The sequence below is a fragment of the Temnothorax longispinosus genome, chromosome 12, assembly GCF_030848805.1.
Source record: "Temnothorax longispinosus isolate EJ_2023e chromosome 12, Tlon_JGU_v1, whole genome shotgun sequence".
Lineage (NCBI taxonomy): Eukaryota > Metazoa > Arthropoda > Insecta > Hymenoptera > Formicidae > Temnothorax > Temnothorax longispinosus.
Genome location: NC_092369.1, coordinates 11,604,936 through 11,618,791, shown reverse-complemented (window position 1 = coordinate 11,618,791; position 13,856 = coordinate 11,604,936). Strand labels below are relative to the sequence as shown.

Here is a 13,856-nt window from a genome sequence, read left to right as displayed (position 1 = left end):
TACGGACAAAGCTTTGCGCTCCGGCCACGCGCACGTCGATAAATTCTCACGTGGCGCGATTCTTACGAAAGAGACAGGATCTGCCGGAATTCTCGCGGAGAGATCTCGCAGATCTTAAACCGCCGCGGTCGATTCGCGAGCCCGAAAGTGTGATCCAAAAGCTCCCTCGACGGCGGCATGCGACTCGCTCTCGCCGGAGGCGGGGTGCACTTCCGTTTAGCCCGCGCGCTCGTAAAGGATGATGCGACAAGAAAATACGAGACGCCGACTCGCGCTCCCGGACTCGTCGCGAGGGGAATATTTAAACAATTAAAAGCGTATTTAATTGAACGGCCGCGCGGCCGTAATTCGCGCGCGGCAGTCTCCGAAGCGTGCGTCACGTCACGGCGAACTCGTCCGACGATAATGACGGGTTCGAACGCCCGCTGCCATCGTGGCGCGATCGTTTCGACGCCCTCGCGCTTCTCGCGCGAGAATTCGTCGAGGGCCCTTCAAACGAGCACTCGCCGCGAGTACTCGGCGTTGGCGCGGACGCGATCGCCTCCGCGAAAATCGAGACACGAAGACGGGAGAGACGCAGCGTGTCCGATGAAGAGAAGGTTCTTCTTTTTCCGCGGAAGTTCGCGCTTGTACACATGCGAGTACAGCGTCCGAAACGACGCCGCCTCTCGCGTTCGAGTATTTTCGGACGATTTTCCCCTCGACGCATGCAGCGAGAATCGCGCGAGAAAGAGAGAAGCCCCTTCTCACCCTCCCCCGCCCCCCATGGTCGCCGCCCCCAAACCACTAGCACTCGCGCGTGTTCCCGCGAAACAGCGGAGGGAAACGGACCGGCGTTTAATGTAAATAGCCACGCACGGCTTATACGCGGGCGGAAAGAGCGCGAGAGATCGAAAGCCGAAGTATAAGCGGAGAAGAGAGAAAGAGCGAGCAAGCGAGTGAGCCAACGAGAAAGCGAAGAGAGAGAAGAGGACGGCGAGGAGAGAGCGATGGAGCGCTACAGCTCGGCTAGGTAAAGAGCGAGGTAGAGATCGGGGGGAGAGCAGTAGCGGAGTCGGGGGAGGGTAGAGGAGGCAGCGGAGAACGCGGCGGGTGGAACATACATATGTATAGATAAATGTGTACCTACGCCCGGCATCTCTCTCGCGCGCTCTCCCTCTCGCTCTCCCTCTTCCGACCGGACCTCTTTCACTCGCCGTGTACCCCCCTCTGTGCCCCCCCCCCCTCCTACGCCCTCCGCGTTCCGCACCAGTCCTTCGTTCCTCTCGTTCCCACTCGCGATGCTCACTCTCGTCGCTCTCACGATCCCGCGATCTCGCTTCCAACCGCTCTCGCCCTCGCTCGCGCCATCCCGCTTTCTCCAACGGCGTGCCTCCGCGCGTCGCTCCACGCTTTTTTTCCCCCGTACCTCCTTTTTTTTCCTCAGCACGCCCCCGAGCCGTCGAGTGATTTTTATAATCTGCTACTTGTTGCGCCACACACCACCGTCGCCGCCGCTTTTACTGGCATCGCCGTGTGTCCGGCGCGGCCCACCCGGAAAAACCGGAAAATAGAGGAAAACAAAAGCGGCCGGCGCGGCGCGCCGCGCCGCGCATCCCGCGGGGTGGTGCGACTGGACGGTACGGCGGCGGTAACGGGGATGGTGCGGGGATCAACGGGGGAGGCCGTTGAGAGTGGCCCGGGGGAACGACGGGGCGATGGCGGGGGTGGGCGATGAAAAAAGAAAAAGGCACCGCGGGACCCCGACGCAACGGATCATCCGCGCGAGTGCGTGTGCGCGCCTATCCCGCGCGCGCGAGAGGCAGCTGAAAATTATTTTTCGGCAACCTCCGCGCCGCTGTGCCCGCCGGGAATTCGCATCGGATATGCGAATATCGAATGCGCGTTCCTTTCGCCGGCGGACGATATCGATTGATATTTTTTCCGTGGACGCCGTAGCGGATCCCGGCCAGCGCGCGGAATTCGCTCCGTGTTCCCTTTAATTAATTTATCGCCGTAATTATTTTCTGCGTTACAAACGGCGCACATACCAATAAAACTAAATAAACAAAAAACGGTGCTCTGATCGATTAAAAAATTGTATTAAAAAATCGATTTATTCCCGGTCCAAGGATTAACATTTGCTATGACATTTTGCGTTTTCTCGCCTTTTTTTTCATTAGTAAACGTGATAGAGAAGTAGTGCATAAAATCTTTTCTACTTTTTGTTATTTTGAGTTTAGCTCCCTGAAAAATAATTTTATAAATGCGATAAAGTAACACGATAAAGTAACGCGACTCACCATAAGCCGGTTTTAGTTCGGAGTGACGAACGGGTTAACAGCGAATTTCACACGATGCAGAGTGAGACAGTTTCGTTTCCCCTGCACTCTCGAGATCACCAACGCGAATGCAACGCGCACGATCGATCGCGGAAGAGGAGGACGGGGCGGACGAGCAAGAGGAGAAGGAGGAGGAGGAGGCGAAGGGAGCGTGGCACCTCGCACCATGTAACGAGCTGCACTGGTCATTCTCCGAAATGCGCCTAAACATTTTCGCGCGCCGGCTTTTTCTGTTGATTAACATAGGGCAATGTTGCAGGCGGAACAATAGCGGCGTCAAACAACAGAGCGCAATTAAAAGCGGTTATCGAAAATGTTATCGGACCTCGCGAATTGTATTTTGCGGCGAACAAAAGTATTGGATTTTTTATAACGCGATCAAACGTTCGCAAACGATTACAATGCGATGGAGCGTGAGGGGGGCACAGGGGACGAAGGGGGAGGTTAATAATGAAGCCCGCCGTTTTGTCGGTTTGCAACCGCGTCGCGCGGTTTCGACTCCCCCCTCTACCCGATCGATCCCGATCTGATAAATCATTCAGCCGGACGGAAAAAACAACGGTTTCGGCCGTTGCACCATCGTTGTTGCAATAGCGTTTTCCTCCGGCAATGACGAAGGGTCCTCATTCTCTGTTTCTCCCACAGCGTCGACGCAACGCAGAATCAAAGCGGAGGTCCGTGACACGCCGCCGCTCCGCACCGCGCAAAATGGCTCCCTCCTTTTCAGGAATTATCGCGATGTAGGAAGTCTCTTGCGAGAGCACGGCAGAAGGACAGAGAGAAGAAAGATGGAAGAAGAGGAAGAAAGAGAGACAGAAGGTGAGGCAAGCCGGGTTGCGGAGGCGCGCAACGGCGACGGCGGTGGCGGCGACGGCGGTCGCTATTGGCCGAAAGTTTAAAATAGAATATCTCGCGAGTAACTTTCATCGGTCGTCAAAAAATCGCGCAGTGTCGTACCTAGCAGGGGGCTATACACCCGGCTACTCTCCTCCTCGTTCTTCTCCTCCTCCTCCTCCTGTTCCTCTTCCACCCACCGCGACGAGGACCGAGGAAAGACGGCGGAAAGAGAAACGCGGAGAGCAGCCCTCTCCATACCGTCGCTATAGTGCTACGGGATAGGCTATGCTCCGACATGGTAACACACGGTAACGCACGCATACACACGCGCGGTACACACGTGTGACACGAACACGTATGTATTCGCGAGTATGCGGATCGGCGCATCGGAGTACGCGAGCGAGAGCGTACGAAGAGCGCCGGGCGAAAGAATTTAACGGCGAGTAACTCTCCCGCGGAATACATCGGGATATTTTAGCGCTTTTCCAAATCGCGCGCTAACAGGCCGCGCGGAATTACTGACGTGGGTGGCCTCGGCGAATGGTCCGCGGGGGAGTTTCCCGTATTTCGTCTGTAATCGCTAATCGCGCCGAGTCGCGCGTACGCGCTGGACCTCCTCGAGGCGGGGAATCTTCCTGCTTACACGCGAAATCCGCTGACCCGTTTCACGGTTTTTGCACGCCGTTGCTTCTCCCGCGGGCGGTCTTATCAAGGACACAATAATCGTTTCAATGCGAAAATGAATAGAAATAACTGGAAAATTTTAATTATGTCCTAATGTAATCATCGTCCTGAAAATAACAAACATTTGTTTATTAGAAGGATTAAAAAGGCTTTTCACGAGGCGCGAGAAAATAGTTGAAATTTTCACTATTTCTTTCATACAATTTCTTTGTTTTTCGGGATAAAGCCGGCATGCGGCATTGAGTTTACTATTACTCCGGCCGATTCGGAGGCACGGTTGATGCCCCGGTCTCCACGCCAGTGAATGACGTAGCCGTATAGGTACCCCTGTCCGCCGATCTGCTCTCGCCCGCGCTCTCGCTAGCTCGCGTCAGCTTGCCTAGAGATCGCGCGAGTAGAGTACACACGCTCGCGTCTGTCGGTGGCGCATGCGCCGATACCGCCGCGGGCCGCGACTCGACTCGACTCGACTTGGCTCGGCTCCGCCGACTCCGGCTCCGGCTGCTTCTCGGTTCTCCGCGGCTCTCGCCCTCCCCGCCAAGGTGCATGCATGCATTCTATGCGGCGTGCACCGCATTAGATGCATTTCTAAGTCGCGCCGTAATAAATCGCAGAAATATCGAAGTCGAGGTACCCGCGAGTACGGTTCCGCGCGCGTCCCCGAAAGAACTCGCGAGCTGTGCGTCAACTGATACCGTCGCGCGCGCGCGCGATACCGATCGCCGTAAGGGAGACAGCCCGGAGAGGGAGCCCGGAGAGATAAGGAGGGAGAGGAGAGAGAACAAAAAAAGAGAGCGAGGAGAGACAAAGGGAGAGAGAGGGTGGAGGAGGTGGGTCAGAAGGAGAGATCGCGCGGTGATAAAGATTGCAAGATATATAGACGATTTCAGTGACGCGCTCCCGCGCAACAGGAGGAGGCCCGCTTCTCTCTCTCGGACGCGTCGGGAGATCCGCGACCGAAAGCTCGCACGGCCGAGAACCGCAAGAAAGGGCCCGCCGCCGAAATAAGGGACCACCGGCCAGCCGGCCCGCATCCGCTCGGATACTTTTCTATCGGAATTCGTCTCTTCTGGTAGTGGCAGTGTGTGAGTGCGTCTACGCGAATTATCATACCGGTCGTCACGCGTGCACGCTCGTACGCACGTATACGCACGTGCGAGTCGCCGGAGTTGTTCGAGACACCCGTTAAGTCCCTCCTCTCCTTGCGAGGATCCTGGTGGGGATACGATTCACGGATTCAATGAGAAAATCGAATTTTCCAAAAGGATTCGGCGATCAGCGTTGTCAGGAAGATTGATTTCTTTCGCAGAAAAAAGTTTCTTATTCTCGAAATCCTGAGAGATATCGAGAGACACGTTAATCATCGATTGCCGAGCCGCGAATTTCGAATTCGGATCGCGGGAATATATGCCGGGACTTCGATACGTGTGTAACGGGTGTACGGAGAGCTGACACGAACCAGAACGAGACCGCACCGGGACGACTCGCATGCGCCGAGTCTCCGATAATCCGCATCCGGTTGGCGTTGCGAATCGCCGACGCGCCGCAATTGCGCCGTCGCGCTTATCCAATTCTTCCAAGACGGGTAACGATGCGCGAATAAAGAATCGACGATCTCGCCGCGTCCGGAGCAAAAGCGGCGAATGATCTAATTGGATCTCTTTGTGGATCGATAGAGGGAGAAACGGTTCCGCGACGAAAGGACGGATCCACACGGAGAGATCAATAGGCCCGGTGCGAGAGTGAATAGCACGGAGAGACGGAAAAAGATCGCTGGAGAGCCTCGGAAAACTCGCACGATCGCTATCACACTCGTTACCACCGATAGTCCTGATCTTCGCCGGCACAAGCACACGGCATTTGCGAAAAACCGATTCGCGTCCACGGCGCGGAGAAGCTGGGATTTCGCGCGCGATCTCGCAGTAGTGTCGTCTTCGGTGCGGTGTCGTGCGGCAGGCCGCGACCGACAAATCGGTGTTTTCGCGACGATACGATACAACAAAGGAAAACACACGAAATCGAATTTTGGAGGACCGATCCGCGCCGCGCGTCGATCACGATTCACCCGCGAATCCACCGGAGAGGAACACACGCGCGCGAGACGGGACTCGATCGATCGTGAGAGTGATCGCGATGCGCGAGATCGGTGCACGGTGAGACGCGGAAATCGAAGCCGAGGGGAAAAGTGGGTGACGCGCGAGAAGAGGAGGCGCGAGACACGGCGTCGGATGAACTGGAAGAACAGGCTGCGCCGAGTGGAAGAGGATGCCGATGAGGACGACGAGGACGGCGAAGAGAACGACGACGACGACGACGACGACGACGACAACGATGACGATGACGATTATGACGATTACGAGGGAGTGTTGAACGGTGGCCTTGCGGAATTTCGACTACTGTTTCTGCGAAGGTAGGGAAAGCCTTCGCATACGCCTGAATCGAATGAATCGTACGGCGCTCTTTATACATCTGCTATCGCTATACCGACGACGAAGGGGACGCTCGCGAGAAATGAAGCGGAAACTCGAAGTGATCTTTTCGCAATATGCTTCATTTGAATTAAGTAATTTGGAATAAATAACGGTAGTGATAAAAAGTGATTTTCAATTCAAATTTAACTGATAGAGATGCAAATTTAATTAACGAGATGTAAGAATTAGACAAATCAATTATCGAATCAATAAAATAATTATTACGATTAATTACAATTACTATGGTTATTTAAATTTATACGATGTGCAATAGATTAAATTGAAGAGTTATGCGACAGAGTACGCGATATAATGGAAATATATTCTGTATATACGCGCTTCATGCTCGAATAGTATTTCGATCAACATGCACTATCGTTCTATCGCAGATCGAATCTACGTTTCGCAAAAAGTGACTTCGAATCGCCGGCGTCTCGCTTCGTTGAATTCTCTCCATGCTCGACCTTAACAAACATTAATATTCCTTGCTTGCAGAAGTTCTGCCGGGTACGCTTTAGACGCAAAAAAACTACTAACAAAACCGAAAGACGGTGGCGGAAGGGAGAAAAAAAGTGACGTCGGGGAGATTTTCGCACGTCGAAAATCTCACGTCGCCCGCAACCCCCGTTTTTCATTTCTCCCCGAAAATTCGCTTTGAATTCTACTGCTGTCGCTATCGGGCTATCGTTGCTGTTGCTGCCGCTGATACTGCTGCTGTTCTGCCGCCCCGGCTTCCTCGACGAACATGCCGAGAGTGTCGACGTAGCTACCTCGAAAACCGACGAGGTATCGAGGATCGACCGTAGACAATCCGTGGCAGGGTCGTGCGGAACGATCGATCGAATAGGTGCCAGAGGGTGAACGGGGACGGGGGACAAAGGTGGTGGTGTACGAGGAAATAGCAGGAGGGTTGGTGTGAGGTTTTGGGATGCGGAGGAGGAGGAGGAAGAGGGCCGGGTGGTGATGGTGGTGGTGATTAGTTGCAGTGTTTTGGAAAACAATGCGCAGAATTTCGACTGCGATAAATAATAAAGGATAAATAAAGTGTATCGGGGAACGGTGAAGTGAACGTGTGTCAATAAATAATCTGGCGGAATATGTATTGTGCGTTGTGTGTCGAGAATAAAAGCGAGATGAGTTTGGAAAAAAAATATTCCGCGTCCCGGAAATATCATTTCACGCGCGCGCGCAAACGCTTCTTCTTTGTCAATCGAGGCTTTTCACGGGGAAAAATTGCGGCATAGCGAGAAAAGTTCCAGTATCAGTTTCAGCGAATAACGAATTATTGGCTTGACTCAATAAATTGTTTCGTTCGTCAATCCCGCACTTTCAGAAATTATAATACAGATATTTCTTGTACGTATGTAATTATAACTACTTCACATTGTGTGTATTACATTGAGAATATTAAAATCGTTGTACCGAAAATCCCTTGTAATAGCTAACAGAATACGCCTATGCCCGTTTCCCACACAGAATCCAGGAGAAAAACTCCTTGCGCTTCCTTTCCCGCTGAAAAGTATAAATAAACGAGTTCGTCCCACAATAGTCTCGACGCGAATCAGCGGCATGAGAACGATGATGTTACAATTACAATAGCGTTTCCAGGAGATACATTCACCGACCCTTCCATCGCCCTTTGATTCGATCTTTAAACACAGCCCTTAAACAGGTTCAACCCATCTCGAGATACGTCTGTCGGGAGGGAAGACGAAATATAACGCTCGCGCGGGAACGGAAGAGAGAAAGAGACCCGCGAAAAAATGAAAGAATTCTGGACACCGTGATACTCGCCCCTTCTCTGACCCCCCACTCGTTCGCGAGGACCCCGTGCGAGATGGGCCATCCCTCTCCCGTACGAAGGGCCCTTCTGCCCCCCTTTTTTAAGGCGGCCAGCTGCGGGGTCAGTTTTCGACGGGCGCGCGGCGCATTAAGATGCTACGCACAAAATTTGTCATCATCGGCCGGTCAACGTCGCGGATTCCACGAAATTAGAAGTTTCGGCGAGTTCAATCCCGCGCGCGAACTCGATGGCGAGAGACGGACGCCGCGGGAAAGAAGGACGAACCGCGGCAAAAGGGGAAAAAGAGAGAGGAGGCGGGCAACCTCGCAACGTGCGGGCGCGAGCACCGGCTGGATCGCTTCTGCAGTGATGAACGCGTGATGGATATTAAATGGACGCACGGTACGCATCGACAGATTAATTCCATTTACGAGGTGCTGCTGCTTTTGTCCGGGGAGGTTTTAACAAATACATGAGTTATATGCGCGACGTGCGCGCGCGACTAAAAATACTCACGAATCGCTTTTCGGCGCTTTGTCGTTGCATGCAATTGCTCGCAAACGAATATCGGATCGATTGTTACAAGCTGTGCCGATGTGCACACGACTTTGCCACATCGTAGAACGATTGCGTGCGCGCGCGCGAGAGAGATTAATTCAGTTCTTAACGTTCACCTCGAATTGGCGTGAATTTTACGAATTTTATCTTATTTGTATTTTATTAATTTCATTAAATTTTATTAATCCGCTCTTAAATAAAAAAAGGGACACTCTCATGTCGCGAGGAGTGGCTCGGGACAAAATGTTCCCTCTCATAATTACGAGTGAAACTGTAGAACGTTCATCGGTGTGACGTTAACGCGTTCGCGAAATTCCCAATAATGATAAGTTTTAATTTCCCCATTTAAACAGCAGGTACATCTCTCTGATGATGTACCCGTTGATTACGTCGAAATATCTCTCTTTGGCAAGGGTCGAAATATCGGTCTCTCTCTTTCTCTCTCGCGCCTTTCAATCGAAATGATGGTCGAACGAATGTAACGCACACGCATACACGTAATGTCAATCGTGCGAATCCGGTCGCGCGCGTTTAGCTGTAACCCTTTACTCAAGTGCGATGTATCCTGATGCCCGTGATTTCATGCTATCGGAGCGGTTTCGAATACTTCTCGCATTCTCTTTCGCTCCAACCACGTTCTCGTCGCTCTCACCTCATCGTGTACCTCTCTCGCCGCCGCTCGAATAATTAATCGCAAATAGTCTGTGCCCGATGGAAAGTGGACGCGAAGGAAGGACGTGGGCAGGGAGGGCAGGGTTTGTCGTGCCGCCCTTCGATCCTTTCGAGCCGCCGAGGCACGGCCTGACGTTTAATTTCGCTAATTTCTTTTCTCCCGTTCGAATTACTCGCGGTACGACGCTTCGTCCCCGACGTAAGGGTCGGTTCCTGCGCTATCCCGAGTCACCCTTACATTTTCTTTCTTCTCGAAAGCGCGAGGAGGATCCTCGGCACCGAGGGTGCGAGGAGGGTGGAGAATGGGACCAGCCTGCCATGAGAATGAGGGCCGGAAAAATAATTACTCCTCGCACACCGCGAGAAGAATACTCGGAGCCTGCTCCGAGATGATGAGCGGGGACAGGGAAAAAAAAAGGTCGAGTGATTCCCTTAAGCTCGGTCTCCGCTTCTGTCTTCCCTCGTTACCACCGCAATTTTAATAATAATAACGATATTTTTTGGCGCGTCTTATTCTGAATGCGCTAGAAACAATACGGAGTGTCTGTCTTTAAATAAGTGTCTTGATGATATATGAAAGAAGAATGGATATTCAGACGATATTTTTTGGCGCGTCTTATTCCGAATGCGCTAGAAACAATACAGAGTGTCTGTCTTTAAATAAGTGTCTTGATGATATGAAAGAAGAATGGATATTCAGACGAGCAATATTTTGAGACACCGTGATATTACTTTTTCTCAGTTGAATATAAAAGTTTCGTGAATAATTCGTGTCGCGATACATATTAATAGTACAGACAAAGTTTCAAGTACACGCTACGTAAAATGATTTTCGTCGAGTTATAAAATATGGCGCGAAAAGGATAATAATAATTCATAGTATCCTGCCGATGATGGACATAGCTATTTTCGACAATTAAAACAATGGATTAATACTATTTCACAGGAAAATATATACACGCGATAAAAATAGATTTATTACTATGAAAAGGTGCGCTAATTCGAGTCGCGCTCGGCGTTAAAGTTTATCTGATGTTTCGTCTATTCATATACGGATAACGTGATTAAAAAAATATTTAGCCAATTAAATGAATCAAAATGGAAGAACCGGCTCGACTGTATATAAAATGTTCATAAAGCCGCAAAAATTTAATACTTCACGAATTGTTCGATAAAATGCAATGGCAGGCTGTTTGTTTTGTTACAAAATGTAATAGGCAAATAAAATCAATGGAAAATCTAATTATTGAAAAAAGGTTGTTATGCGACAAAACGTTGAAAAAAAAATTTAGCTCCCAATTTGTTAAAAAGAGGAGGAGGGGAATGAAACTACTTTTACAGATTCCATTATCCTTACGACAGATTGAATCGTCCAATCGCGAGCCGGAAATTAGATTTTTTCTTTCTTTTTAAGAGGAGAAAAAGTTTCGTCTCTCTTATCTCTCAGCCACTGAAATTTAAGTAGTCAGAAAGCCCATCGTCCATGAGCTGAATAATGAAAATCGCCTCTTGAAGCCCAGCTCTCCGGCGCAAAAAACTAAAAATCATTCACGTTTGATCGATCCGCTACCGTTTGATACGTACAATGTACCTTTTGATTGTATTCAGTTATGAAAAAAGAGTATCCGTCCCACAAAGTCATTTCAATTGCGCTTTATTGATCAAAACAATGGAAGAGCCATGTAACGAATGGAGAAGGACGGTGGACGTTGCAGAGCGAGAGGGGGAGTTTAAAGAGACAGAAAGAGAGGGCGTGCGTGAGAGAGAAAAGGGAAAGAGCGTGGAAAAGGGTCGGGGGAAATACAGAGAGGGTGCTGACGAAAGATGGCGTAAAAATGGAGGGTGAAAAATATGGAAAGGGCGAGCTACTCGACTCTTTCTCTCTTTTTCTCTCTCGCTCTCTCGTTTCCTTTTGGGCGTTCCAGTGGGAATACGCCTACCGAGACGCGTTGCAAGATTTCGAAATTTCGCAGGTGGCATCCCCAGGGCCATGCGGCAACTTTTTAAGACGATTTCCATTAGCATGCCGAAGAGGGATACTCGTTGTTTAATGCCGCGACTTACAAATGGAAATATCTTAAAAGCATTGGTACAGTGTTTTGGTCCGACAAAAGAAATCGACTTCTAAATGCGTAATTCTCGTAGTTGCCGGTCGTTCAGTCAACGACGACGCAGCGTTATATTCTCAGATCAAATGCAATTTTCCTATTACGCGACGACGATTATGTGTGCGAATTGTCTTTCTATAAATAAATTTAACTCCGTTTTTACTCCTCTGAAATGTTAAAGTCGATAAAAGTACGGATTTACGTTTATTACGTATACGCGCTATTTTAACTTGCAGCAACGCCTGTTTCGTGACGCGAATACCCACGGGTTAATTTCGACTCATCGATTAATCCGTCGGCGAGATCGATGCGCATTTACGGTAACGCTAGAAAAGTCCGCTCGCGTCTTTCGGCCAACTTTTCCACAGCGATAGAATAGAGAGAGAGAGAGAGAGAGAGAGAGAGAGAGAGAGAGAGAGGAGAGAGAAAGGGAGGAGGAACGGAGGGACAGAGGGACGGGCAGAGATGCACGGAAGAGCGGAAGGTCTAATTTTACAGATTTTCTCGCATTCCGAATAATTCAAGGCTGCGTCCGGGGGCTGAATAGGGGCGGGAAGGGAAGGGATGCAGGCAGGGGGCGACGGGTAGGCGGGCACCAAAGTTAAAACAAACATTTTTGCGCGTGCGAGCTTCGGCCATAAAGCTCTGCCCGGCCAAATGCATCGGTCGGCGGTTGCATAACACTCGAGAATAGCCGCGGAAAATGGTGGACCTTCTCTCTCCTACCTTTTTCTTTTTTAGACCACGCCGAGCGCGGCTGCTAACCGGGCAACGGCGCGGCAGCTTCGTTTCGCAACTGATTTGACCGTTCGAGGACAATCCATCGATCGCATGCGGACGAACGTGCGAGTGCGTCGCGCCTCCCCCGCCCTCCGGAGCAACGGTATTAATTAAATTTCGTGTGCGCGTAATTAAAACACGCACATACGGCTTTCTTTCTTTCTCTCTCTCTTCGACGTGAAACGCGGCGCGATTTGATATGGGACGAACGTGGGCCGAATGACCGAAAAGTCGCGGTTTAAAACAACGTCTTTTGCCAAATGCCGAGCCGGCGTTCTTGCGAAACGTAGACGTAGAGCGACAAGTTTCGCTCTACTTGTATTATTAAAGAAGAACAAAGTATATATTTAACTGCGTAAATGTGCGAGTGCGTAGGGACGTCACCGCGTATACATGCGGGTTGATCAGATCGGTCAGCGGAAAATTGGGCACACCAAAAATCACCGTTAACGAAAGAGAGAGAGAGAGAAAGAGAGACGAGCGACACTCGTTTGAGAGTCCTGTCTTGAAAAGGCCGGAGCAATTAAAATTATTTATTAAAAGGCACCGCCCCAAAATAAATAGAGAGAACTGCGGAAGGGCGCCGATGGAAAGGTGCGATCCGATTAAAATCTAATTTTTCACGGATACTCTCTTAATTAAAACATTAAATTGATTGCGGCGTGAGGTCGCGGCGACGACGGGGTGCTACGAGGAGAGAAGAGGAGAACGAGAGGGTGACACTGTCTTCTCTCAAGGCACGACGAAGTGACGAGAGAGCGAGCGGAAGCTGAGGGAGGGGGTTCGTGCTAAAATAAATGAAAATGAAATCAATTATAAAACTGTTTGAGGAGTCTCCGAGGAACAGGCAGTACTCGATAGATGGATGGATGGGTGGATGGATGGATGGATGGATAGATGGACCGGCAGAGGTAGATCTTGGGAGAAAAAGAGAGAGAAAGAGAGAGAGAGAGAATTTTCTTAATTAAAAATCCACAGACTTTGCTTTCAATTAAAAACAAACGTATCGCTTCTCCATCGTTAAAATTTGCGATATTTCACTTCTTATATATGTTCATGATATCACTAATTATCGATAAAATAATTTGAATGTAAATAAATCAAATCAGATCTGATGCTAAATAATCTTCTAACGCATGAATTATATCATGTGTGTCGGGTAATTAAAAAATCTTTTTGTTTTTTTTTCTTTCGTTTTTCCTTTTACAGCGAAATAAAAGACACAGATAAAACTGTCGCTAACGAAGCAAAGTTTCCGCGATGATCCTTTTTTCGAGATAGGAAAAGAAAGAGAGAAAGAGACGGACCGAGAGAGCGCCTCCTCTCTAATCTCGTCGAGGTTCTCGCGACGCCAAGACGTCGTCTCGATTTATGATCCTCCTAAATCTCGTCCTCCCTGTCAAGCTCCCCGCGTGTCGCTCTTTTGTCTCTCGGCGCACTTTTGCACTTTTAAAACTTTCTTCGCCGCGGCGAATTTCATTATAAGAGCGCGAGTAAGGACTTCTCGGGGCCGCTCCTCGCGCGATAAGGAACGGAGTCGAGTTGGCCGGCGTGGTTTACGCCGCGCAGTTTGAAACATTGCTGGATCTTAACCGTATTCTCCTCTCGCGTTTCCCCCCTGGCCTGACTTTACCGTGACTTA

The 13,856-nt window shown here is 50.1% G+C and overlaps 1 pseudogene; it reads left to right on the top strand.

The window, feature by feature from the left end:
* The first annotated feature begins 405 nt into the window (after positions 1-405).
* LOC139823206 (uncharacterized) lies at positions 406-3,144 on the top strand (annotated as a pseudogene).
* Positions 3,145-13,856: the final 10,712 nt, after the last annotated feature.